The following is a 12,994-nucleotide window of genomic DNA, read 5'->3' as shown; positions in this document are numbered from 1 at the left end:
GGAGGGAGAAACAGAGGGCAAGAAAGAGAAAGCTCTGCACACAATGTTGATGGGGGTTGTTGACCCTGGGGCTGAGCCACCCCCATCCCCAACCAGTTAATACAAAGTGGAAATATACCTGCAAGGCAGACAACCTGACATATTGGATTTCCACCACCTAGGGACCCTCTCATTAACTAGACTGCGACCCCAAGCACTTCAAGTTAACCAATCGTGTTAACCCATCACTTCTGCATACCGAGCTAGTGCTCTAGACCGCATGAAAACAGTTTGGTGAAGATTCATCTTTCCAGAACTATGGGCAGAAATGTCCTCATTATTATTGGTTCTCCAGGGCAATACGACTCTGTGATTCATCCTTTGAGTCTAGCTTGATTTGCATTGCTTTGAGTTGATACTGGAGGTTAATCCAAGAACATGAAATCCAAAATGTACTGCTGTAGGGATGGCGATATGTGAAATCATAGCCATTAAATAGCACTTAATTTCATTCACTGATTATCTCTGGGTTTGAGTGGCAATAAGTTACCATGGTGAAGTAACATTCTGAAGAGTTCATTACAGCTCACCTGTATGTAGTAACAGTGAAGTGCTGTGATGACTCTCACTGTACATGACTCTACAGAATAACAGCACAGAATTATTAAGAAAAGATTAAAACCACTCTGCCATGTTGTTCATACTTCTTTTCATCATTGCATTGTCTTTCAAATGTTTTCACTGACAGGGTTTTTTTACTTCTCTAGTTAAAACCTGTTATTGAAAGTGCTTTTAAATAACTTTATTCTTCTTCTTCCTCTTCTTATTATTATTAATAACAACAACAATAATTAAAACAATGACATATATACATCAGACTGAATGCTCTTTCTGACTCCACATTTCATTTATGCAATAACTGAAACAATTTCACACTCAAATGTATGCACTCTTGCTAAAACAAATAAATCAGATTTTATCCTGAAAATGAAACAGAAGGTGCAAACTGACTGTTGATGTCACATTCTTGCTTAGTTAAACAGTTTCCTCTCAGGTTGCAGACCCTCACAGGTTGTCATGTTGATGGTTCAAGAAGACTCTCCAAAGCAATATTTGTTTTGTAGGAACTCTGACAGCCTAATTCACATGAACTCTTTCTCCCACCATACCAGTTACTGGTATCCTACAAAAACTTGGCTTCTAATGTCCTGTAGTCAGTCACACACAGGCCAGTTCATTTTGCTTGACGGCACAGACGTGGTACTAGCTCTACATTACTACGTGATCTTAAGTCAGTTTGTTTTTTCAAAGTGTTTACAAATGTCAAAGATCAGATCACTGTCAAGTACTCACAGTGTTGACCAGCACTCTATGAAATAGAAATGTGATTCAATCATTTAGTTCACAAAACAGCTGCCACATGTCTGGGAAAACAGTAACCTTTCTGAACTTAACAGAAGAGGAAAAAAAATAACCAGTGAGAAGGTACAGACTTGTGCCTGACTCAGTAGTACGACCACCTCCCATCCAGCTGTTGAGATCCTGAATCTCCCACAACCATCACTGGACTGTGCTTCATTTTCCCACTAAACACACAATTTGTCTTTAATTTAATTTTTCATTTGTTGTGAGTGAGAGGGAATTCATTTTTTTCCTCAATTGCTGGTGATTGGTCAGTTTACAGTCACATATTGTATTTATACTCTTCAGTCCAAGATAAATACTGGAATGATTAGTTTGTAGCAAACTCACACCCCTCTGCCCACTCTATTCCCATATCAAGCCATAGCAGTTCCGTCCCAGATTTTGATTGCGTGCCCAGTCCGTGAAACACATTTGGTTTTGTCAGTCTATCCTTCTTCACTCATATTGCACCTTCCATCAATTGCAATTTTTGTCAACAGGATGTAACAGTGAAAAGCTGTGCAAGAAAAGAGTGAAAGTGAGCTTGGTAATACTGCAAAAAACACAGCTCACTTAAATACCTAACCCAGAAAACCCATATTTAAGCCTTCGCTTCCATACCTAGTTAACTGCAGCTACATTCACAGCACTCAAACACAATAATTATAGCATATGAAAACACACACACACACACACACTATCTGAACCGCTTGTCCCATATGGGGTCGCGGGGAACCGGAGCCAACCCGGCAACACAGGGCGTAAGGCCAGAGGGGGAGGGGACACACCCAGGACAGGACACCAGTCCATCGCAAGGCACCCCAAGCGGGACTCGAACCCCAGACCCACTGGAAAGCAGGACCCAGTCCAACCCACTGCGCCACCGCGCCCCCCATATGAAAACAATTAGAGTCTATTAAAAAAGGAGAGGTAAATAAGATGGAATCCAGAAACCGCTACAGTTTCCCTTGTTTTTATTGCCACTGTTCTGGTTGAGTCTACCCAGCTAAGCGTAGTGCCATCAACTGCAGGATGAAGCTGGCACATGATGTGCTGGAACCACTTTGTCAACCTATTACTGATCACACCCAGAACAACCTCTGGCCTCGGGCATCCTAGCTCTGTAGATGGGGTGAAATTCAAGACTGCTGAGTGAAACCTGCTTCAAATCACAATTCCCATCTTTGGTTGCAACTTCATGACAAGCCAAGTTAGTAGCACACTTTGTAACATGCAATAGATCTAATAGTTCATAGAAAGGAGCTGGACCATGCTCGAGATTTACTTATAATACAATCCACTTTCTCATGAAGACCCAAAAGAGACTAGCTAAGTAACAGCCACAAAATGCTCCAAGGCAACTGAAATTTTTGCCGAACTTATGACGATAAAATTGTAGATTCAAATTCTAGAAACAGTCATGGCTACTGAGCCTCACAACTAAAACTTCAACATTAACACTACATTTATTTATTTAGCAGAAGCCCTTCCCCCCCCCCCAAAAGCGTACCTTGACTACTGAGTAGCTGGCACCTTTATCCAAGGCAATTTGTGAGGACTTAGGTTAAAACCTAGATACATTTATTCATTTAGCTGATGCTTTTCTCCAGAGCAACTTACAGTGTTAAACTACCTACAATTATATACCCATTTATACAGCTGGCTAACTTTCACTGGAATAATTTAGGGTAAGCACCTTGCTCAAGGGCACTACAGCTAGAGGTGGGATTCAAACCTGCAACCTTTGAGTCCAAAGGCAGCAGCTCCAACCACAATGCTACCTGCTGTCACCATATGCAAAAAAAAAAAAAAAAAAGAAAAAAAAAAGCATATTATTACTACCACTAATAAAGAAAAAAGACAACATCCTGGGCGAAGCTTGCTGTGTATGCAAAGTTCTGCACTTATAGAACTGTCACCCTGGTTGTTCTCTAAAGTCCATTTTCTTACCATCTCTGCATATAGCTGCAGCTGATAGGTTGTATGACTCATGAAAGTGAGAACACACCCTGTGAACATGGCGACTGCTTACCCCTGTGAAACAGATGCAATGAATAATTCAGCCTAATGGTGAGCGGTGTGGGGGCGAGGGGTAAAAGGGACTCTGCGTGTTTAGGTGACACAAAACCAGAGTCCTGGAAACTGTGACTCATCCTCCTAATTGGTGCCGCACTTTGGCTCTTGGTGTTTGGAGCTTTGTTCCTGAGGAATCACTTTCAATGCCTTTCAACAGCTCTCTGCAAAAAGCTGTGAAAACCGTCATTGGCCCCTTGGTCACAGTATGACACAGACGGAGGCTCTGGGCTCATTTTTGGACTGTGATCTACGTGTATACATGTGTCTGCATTCTGGTGTGCTTTTGACTTTCCAAATCCTCTGTAAAGGTTTCAGAAAATACGTTTTCTATCTAAATGATTGTTGTAGCCATGCCATTTATCCCACAAGAGCTTGTAAAACCTCAGAGCCCTTCCTCACTGAACCTTTGGGTTCCATCTGGAGGAACAAGAGCATGCAAACGGTCAAATCCTCCTATGATGCAGCTAGGGATGCGATGAAGTTTGACAGTTTTTGGCAGATCCGAAACCCGTCAAGTTGTATCATCACTTTTTCAGCTGATACGAATTCAATGTGGGGGGGAAAAAGTAGTCAAAGCAATGCAGCTTATTATAAGTTTATTTTATATGTATATGCATTACTCTCCGCAAGTCTAGGCATACTTGAGAGACTGTGGTAATTAATGATTGTACAGTACAGTACTACATGCACAGCAGTATACACCTTTATATGCCAATCACTACTCACTGATTTGAGCGTATATTCACATATCGATTACACAGTGAAATGCATTAGGCCTCCTTTGTAAGACTTTGCATACCATGTATGTCATCACAGTCTTTTGCATAGCGTAAGAAGGTTTGTTCAAGTTCACGCATATGCAACTTGATTCGAGTTTTTAACTGGAAATACTCATACTGAGGTAAATGAATGCTTCTATTCTTACTAACATTTAGTAAAACCAATGTTTTTAAATTGCTGAAAAGGAAAAATTACTATTGTGTGTAAAGCTGAAACCAAATACAGTGGAAACTCGGTTTACGAATTTAATTCGTTCCATGTATTCATTCGCCCTCTGAAATTTTTGTACACCGAAAAGAATTTCCCCATAAGAAATAATGTATAACAGAATAATAAGTACTACGCCCCCAAAAATATTACTAAAAAAAAATCACTTTCCTAACCAAATCACACAAAATAACCATAATTTAGCCTACTTAACACAATGTTAAATAATATAAAAGACAAATAAATACAATGAATGAACAATACAATAGAATAAAATGAACATTTGACTGCACTTTATGAGATCGGTGTATAACTGCCTTGCCTTCTCGCAAATGATAGCTTCGGACACGCTATCACCCGCTAACTGCCTCTCGTTTATCCAGATAAGCAACAACTTCTCTACGCCCTCAATGGCCTGAGACCGTTGCTTTGTTAACACTGTCACTCCTTTGCTTAGGGTATGCAGAATACGTACGCATGCTAAAGAAAATCACAAAGAATTTCTCGAACGCGTGCGCTAGAGCTTTGGATACGAGATGTTCACAACGTGAGGCTGCGTATACAACTGATGCTTAGCACAGGGTATTCGTTGTCTCCCTACTCGCCCGATGCATCCCGAAGCATACCGACGCGTACAGGTTCAAACAGGATGTTTGTGCTCGGAGGCAACCTTTCGAAAACCGAAGAAGTTTACGAATACATTTATTCATAAACAGAATCATACGTACTGAATGTTCGAATACCGAATTCGACGGCCTTGGCTGTTCGCGTGCTGTTCGTATTCCGAGCCACCATTCATATACAGAAACATTTTTTTCGTATTTGCACTTCATACTCTGAATTATTTGTAAAAAGAGACGTTCGCCAACCAAGGTTCCACTGTAAATATTTCTTTGTATCTTTTAATTGATACGTGCATGCGGATTAGTGAAAATTATACTTTCCATTTTCTTAAAAAACTGCATCAGCATTTGACGGATGCGAATTTTGATCAGCTCCACCACATCTTTACTATGGACGGAAGCACGCATCCCCACCACAATTAACCATTATGATCTAATTTGACCCAACTGAGCATTTTCTTTAGGGCACACCGTTCTCAACACCTTGCATTTTTTTCTCTTCCGTTCATTGTTGAAACAGCTGTTTTACAACTCTTGAGATCTGTGAGCAACGAAGCATGCTTTCTGACCTGTGAAAGGAGGACATGGTCTTCCAGGTGGGAGTGCTGATGTTCACAGCTCTTGTCATGGAACCCCAGCTTCTCGACAGCTGGCCTGCCAGGAACTACGGAGCCCAGAGCCACACAGGAACCATGTAAACCTCTCAAAACAATGTCTTTGGCCTTCCTGTGAAATGTATGTATTTCCTATATTTTAACAGTCCCTTCCCTTCTCCAACATGAAAGAGAATCACAAGGTCCTTTCATGACGTGAATTTGGAGTTATGAAACCATGGGAGGGGAGGATACAGAGAGGAAGACAGCTTCTTCTCTGGGTGAATGATTTTATTTATTATTCCCCACAGACTAATCAACCAGTGGGGCACATAATCTCACTTCAGGGATTTGATGACTCTGGTTAAATAAGTGTGGCAACTCACAGTTCACAGAGTCCAGTCCTTTGGTAGTTTTAAACAAAGACCGGCAGAACGGCTCAAACTACTCTTCATTGGCACCGAACAACTATTGGAGAACTTCCAAAAAAAGTTCCCGAGTCAATGATATAGGAGCAGGACCTCTCTGGAACCACTGACTTGGGAACTGACAAATCCTGGATTAGAAGGCTGTGTACTTAACAGCTATTCTCCCTGCTGCTACTGCTGGTGAATAATTCTACATTATTAAAAGCCCAAATTCCAAAATCAAGTACATGTGGACTTCCCTGAAGTCCCAGAAGTAGAGTTCCCACTATTCCTACACTGAAAATTCAGCAGAAGTAATGGCACAGGAGACTTGCCACAAAACTGGCTGAATGTCTCATATAGCTTCTTTTTTTTTTTTTTATAATCGTGGCCAAACGCAAAACGAGAGGCTTGATCACACAACAAAATAAAGGCCATTTCACAGTTTTCCACACCAAGTCTGCCTTCTCTCTCTTAAATATTCACTTTATTTCCTCCCATCTCTCTTATCTGCCCTTTCCCCCTTAAAACATGCAATCTAACTCCAGGGGATTGAGTGTTAGCGTTCAGCTCTCCCAGAGTCCCTGAAGCCAGCAGGTTTTGTTCATGGCAAACAGCAGTCAGATCAGGTAAGCTGAACCCCAGTCCTTGAATTACCCTGCAGCGCCTCAGGTCAGTAGGTTTTGCCGTCAACCCGTCTTTCTGCCGTCTTGCATTCAGCAATGGGACAAAGAGCACAAGGAGGACCCTGTCCGGGGTGGGGGGTGGGCTGGCACAGGGATGTCAGAAGAGCCCTTCCAGTTGGCTCCGTCACTGGGTCGTGTGCTCATTGCAATGGCACAATGAAGTGGACTTAGAGGGAATACTAACATTCTGAGGTGAAGCGTGAGGCAGGTGGGGAGGGGCAGTGGCAGGTTCATCAGGTTTGGTAAACTGACAGACCCTTGGAGGGCTTAAAGACCACCCCCGAGTGTCTGTGACATGTCAAATAAACATAGTGGAGAAAGGTCAGGCGCAACGGGGGTCTGCGGGAAAGGCTCATTCACAATTCAGCTCAATTCCCTCAGGAGTGCCAGTGTTTTCAGTGGGATATAGCACGTTTTCCTCAGACTAAACGAGTGAGGGGGTTCGACAGAGCCACTCTGCTCTCCTGGGCTTGTGTGACCCTGACAAAAAGGAGCTTATTGCTGCAGTCCAAGCCAGTTTGTTTGTCTGTCTGTCTTGAGTAAGCGAGTGCAAACAGGAGGACACTGCAAACACGCCTCACTGAGATCAACCATGTGTGTGTGAGAGAGAGACAGTGCATTGAACAATGTGTTTTGCATGTGTGTTTGTGTGTGTATGCATGACCCAGACAGTGTGTGTATCTGGAAGAGCATCTAAAATAAATATTGTTTGCATGAGTATTTGTGTGTGCAGAAGACCAAACTAAATTCCAAGCACTGGCCAATAAGAGTGTGTGGAAATATGATCCAGCCAACAGGCTTCTCTGGAGGATCCCTGGACAACTCACACGTGTGGCTACCCCACGCTCTGCAACAGGGCTGGGGAACAGCTGTGGGTGGAGGCCTGTCACACACTGAATAGCCTGAGGCACAGCCAGCTAATGGGCCAACATCTGTAGCATAATTATATGTTTGAGGGCCTATACAGATAGTGTACTCACTTTTCCATTTCCCCAACTGATTACCAAAACACACCCAGACTCAGTGTGCACTCTCATACTTGTACACATATAGACATACATTCAAGAAATGTACACACACACCCAGAAACACAAGACAGCGAGTGCACAAATAAAAACTGACAAACTGATTCATCAGCTGTTATGCAATGCTGACCTAAACAAAGGCTAAAAACTGCGAAAAGTTCAAAAGCCTTATAGAAGCAAACTATGGCTGCTCATTAAGAGTAATGAATGGTTTTCCCTCGTAACACACAGCAGGAATCAGTTTCCGGGTTAAGAAGCTGGTCTCAATGTGAAAAAGACTGCAGGTTGAAATTCCAGGAGATGAACAGCTGTTGGACCCTTGAGACTTTGTATAACACCCAGCTGTATCATGCTGAAGAAATAGTTATAAAAGTGTGTGGTTTTGAACTGTGTGTGTTCCCACCGGGTAAAAGCAGCTGTTGAGAAAACAAGCATAGTGACGATAATAAGACAACTGGCCACAGTACTGGATCACAGAAACCGAGGCATGAAAGTCCCACTTTTCAGCTAGAAGAATAAAAAGTTTATAAAAGCATCTGCTCAGATAATAGACTTAGCTTTCTTCATCTTCTTTCCTTCACAATTCCAACAGGTACAAGCAAATATTGTAAGTGCATTTACATAGAAAATTAATCTGTAGAAGCCCTTACTCCTAACAAGTAAATGGTATTTGTAATGCCCTTGTCCCAAGGCTTTTGTTTGTTTATGACACTCAGGTAGTTACCTGGCAGGACTGTTGACAGTTAGATTTACTAAACCCATAGAAAGCAAAATAAAAAGACAACAAAGGGGGAAGGCAGGAGGAAAAACCTGCCATGCTTGACTGACAGGGGCACGGAAACCAGAAACAGCCAAAAAAACAACTGACAGGGAGGTTCTGTGCAGCCAACAGCTGTGTTCATTGTCCCACACCTTCAACACTCCTTCCTGTGCTCTCTAGGCTGTGGGAGATGGCTGAGAACTCTGATGAACCACAAAGTCAGGGTCCCAAAACCTGTGCATTCAGCAGACCCTCCACAAGGTGTGTCTCTCATTCCACGGTTTGTAGCAATAAACCACCTAAACACACTTAATCTCACTATGTTTAGACCTCTTCCTTCCATACTTACTTCCCTTCGATCCACCTACTTTCCTCCTGAAGAACATGTAATGTGCTTCCCACCAACATATCAGGCAATGACAGTTTGGTTTGGGCCAGAAGCATCAAGATGGCCCCCTGTGAAGCAGTTTTAAATGTTTTGTGCATCTGAAAAGAGCACAAACGGGTACTGCTTATAAAGAAGACACATAGAAATTATAAATGTTTAACAAATTTACTGCACAGGGAGAGGATGAGAAGGAAGAGTTCTGGCTCCTTGTGCAACATGATCTACAGCGCTACTTGAACTTATCTAAACCCTGAAGGGATGATTATTATTCTTGTATAAAATATTGAAATAAACTTTTAAAATAAATAGATTATGATTTATACACCTGATTCTACTTACCTATTTGGTTTAATCAATGCACCTTGGGCTTCACTTATTTTTGCACCTGTACTACTTCCGTTTTTCTACTATACGCATGATTTCCTCTAAAGCAACATGTGGAATTGGTCACAAATATTATGTCAAACAAAAGAGACTGCCTGTCATTAAATAACTATTTTGTAGTCAAACTACAGGAAACGAGGGGTTCACATACTTTCAAGCAGCACTGTATGTATAGACAAAAGTCAGTGGGGATTAGACAGCCACAGTTACTGAAAAGTCTGGACACTAGATATGTCTTTCAGCTCTGGTGCAGTGTACAAAATATTCCAAAGCAAAAACATAAATTGGGGAATCATACAGAAAAGCTACAGCTCTGATTAAATATCAAACATAACTTCACATGTCAACATTAGTGAGCTACACAGTTAATTTTATTCCAAAATGTAAAATTTAACAGTCTGAAAATGGAAGCTATATATATATATATCCTGATATAAAAAAGACAACATATTTCAGCAGTTATGTTGCATTACAGCAATACTTCTTGAAGGGAAACTGCCTAAAGGACACATTGTTCTAATTAGCAGAATTAAAATGTAAAACAAAATGCATTTTCCCCTTACTCTGAAATAAAACCACAGCAAAACCTAACAAAATGGCACTCATGAAATATTAAATTAAGTCTAAATTTCAGAGAGCACAGTGGCACAGTGGGTAGTGCTGCTGCCTCATAGCACCTGTACTGTTCAGGCACGACTTTGAATCCAGCTCAGTTTGTGTGCAGATTGCATATTCCCCTCGTGTTTATGTGGGTTTCATCTGGTTGCTCTAGTGTCCTCCCAAAGACATGTGTTTCAGGTTAACTGGTGACTCTAAATTGCCTGTAGTGTGTGTGTGGCTACATTGTGATGGAATGACACCCCTCCTAGTCTAGTACCCCGATTCCAGGATAGGCTTCAGACACCCATGACAAGGACAAGCAGTTAACGAAAGTGAGTGAGAGAAGTTTAAAATCCAAGTTAAAAGGTTTCACATCTGACATGCAATGAGAAGAGCTTCTCCTCACAACAGATTGTGCTGTTCCAGCTACGACGTCAACGCACATGAAATCCACACATCTATTGTCATTTGCCACCTGACATATTTTGCAAACTGATTACTGCAATATTACTCAGCTGGGTACAAATTCTCCATGACACATCGCAAAATGAAGGGGTTACTGAGTAATCGGTATGGCACAGATCCCTCTTTATTTTGCATTCCAACATTAGCATTCTAGCAGCCTACAACTGCTGCCACTGCCTCTTTTCACAGTGGATGGCCTCTGACAGACCCGTTAACTTCAATAAGAATGGCAGCTGCCATCACGATAAGTTTGAACTGGCATTTTTGCTCCATTAAGGTACTCAGACCATCGTGACGGTCAAAACGCTAACTTTCAAAGTTTAATAAAGCCAGAAGTATTGTAGGAAAAACTTTCAGAGCATTTGCTGTGTACTGAATGTCAAGAGTGACTGTTCATTTTTGAAAACTAAAAGTTTAAACCCTTATGTGTCTCAGTGTGACGTTTCCCCTGACAAATCTGTCCCACTGTAAAATGGCAGCAATACCTAACCTTTCCACCTCCACAAGTCCTGAAAACTATCCCCATCTGTGAATGATTCACATTGCACCCATGAGGCTTCTACCGCCTGTGCAGAGATGATGGCGATGCTGATGTCATTCGGTGGCATTACACCGTGTGCCTTGTGAATTCCAGGACTAGATGAGATCAGTGGGCTCAGCTAGTGGGGCGGGGGACAAACTAGAAGAACAAAGATCTGAGAGGGACTAAACCAGCAGCTGGAGCTGAGTTTGGTGTCATCTGCTGAGACCTCACGACGAAACCTACTGAAGTTGCCCAACTTTTCTTGCTATCACCAATAACCAGTGGTGGTGGCAGTTGCTTGAGAAGTTATGATCCATGATTCAGACATCTGACCAGAAAATATGATGGCAGATGGCACTCTGTGTTCACCAGGGGGAAAAGAATACTCTCATCTGCATGCTCGAGAATCTCTCTCCCTTGGCCAAGATGTTTCAAAGATGAATTAGCATAGCACAGTCCCTGTTTATCACAGGTACTGTTTGGCTGTTCTGCACCTGCATCTGTTTACTCATCATCTGAGGAGCAGCGGCACGCTGGAATGACGTCTTTCTGTGTCTACCTTCAAGTGTGTTCCTTCATTTCCTGTTTACATTCCCCTTAAAAGCAGAAGACCCTCTTGCAGTTAGTTGACCACAACAACATGTGACAAGCCCTCTTCTGAAAGTGGTTGTCTGGAGAGCCGCACATGGGGCTTGGGAACTGTAACCATGGACAGGTTTGGCTGACTGTCACTGCAAGTCACACATGTTCTACACTCATGCTTACCGCCTGCAATCTGGACTTTTCACCTTTACCTAACACCTTTTCCACTGGCCAACATCCAGGCCAAACAGCCTAGTGGCACCTTCTTCAAGTCTGTACTCCAGATGCTAACCGGATGCTGGATTAGAAAGATATGTCGATACATTCATACTAGTTCTTTACACCACATCCTTATTGTAAGTTTAGAGACACAGTTGCCATGCGGCACATGGGCTTGGGCTGTTCTACATCATACAGCCACACAGGGGCAGCCCACGGGGATTAGCTGTCGCTCCGACCAGAACAAGGAACATTCAAATAACCAGCACTGGCCCACCCAGGGGCACAGTGAGATCACGCGACTGAGTGACCCCACCTGGGTCGCAGGACCAGTCAAGAGCAAGAGAAAACAGGTCTGTCCCTTTCCCCTTCATGTTTTAGGAAATACCTTCTCCGAACTTCCCTCGTAAATGGTGAATTATTTCTGACTTTATCCAGAGATTTGTCAAGAGCACAAACCATTGTCAGGTACAGATCTTCCTGAGAGCATCTGTTAATGCATGCCAGCTGCGTGATTATGGATTTACATTTCAAAATAATACATTTACATATGCTTGGTGGGTGGCAAAACAAAGTTATCAACAGTAACTATTCACACTAAGATGATGAAAAACACATGATTTCCTAATAGCATGCAAGTAGATAAACAGCTTAATATAGAAATGGCACAACCCTAACAGTGCTTGAGAAGAAAAAAACAATCATAACTGAGTTAATCATATGACAAGTAATTTCTAAGCCAAAAGAACCAACAGACCATATTTTAATTTATTTATCAAAATCATTTAATATTTAAAATTAACAGCACAAACAAATGTGAACCCTTGCCTTAAAATGTAACTCCAGTGCTACCAAGGGAACGCTAAAAAATTTTGTTTTGTCATATTTGTCCTTTTGGACAGCCCATAGTTTATTTGTTGGCTATTTTCAAGTATTTTAATCTAAAATAAATCAGTGCATCATTAAACAAAGAAAAACAAAGCTGAGTGCAAAACTAAGTTATAAACTTAAGAACAAGGCGTCACCATCAGAATAGGGCACCCACATATTTCCTCAAATAAACATGATTAAAAAACTTTAAACAGTTACTCAAACTTAGAATGCACAACAATGTCAAGCAATGTCTGTACCTAGATCAAATGTAATATTTGCTGTTACAGTGGACTACATTATACACTTTTATTTGAATTGTGATATTGAGATCATCATAAAGACAAAAGCAATCACTACAGAAGAGAAGCAGCAGCACCAATAGTAAAATCCGTGGTGCTACAAAGTGTGTTTTAGAGCAGC

The 12,994-nt window shown here is 41.8% G+C and overlaps 1 long non-coding RNA gene across 1 annotated transcript in view; it reads right to left on the bottom strand.

The window, feature by feature from the left end:
• Positions 1-12,994, bottom strand: part of LOC108920948 (uncharacterized) — a 52,074-nt gene that overhangs the window by 32,311 nt on the left and 6,769 nt on the right. The gene's annotated exons all lie outside the window — the stretch shown is intronic.

This window comes from Scleropages formosus, chromosome 21 (genome assembly GCF_900964775.1).
Source record: "Scleropages formosus chromosome 21, fSclFor1.1, whole genome shotgun sequence".
Taxonomy (NCBI): domain Eukaryota; kingdom Metazoa; phylum Chordata; class Actinopteri; order Osteoglossiformes; family Osteoglossidae; genus Scleropages; species Scleropages formosus.
The sequence above is the reverse complement of the archived record's forward strand: the minus strand, read 5'-3'. Positions and strand labels throughout refer to the sequence as shown.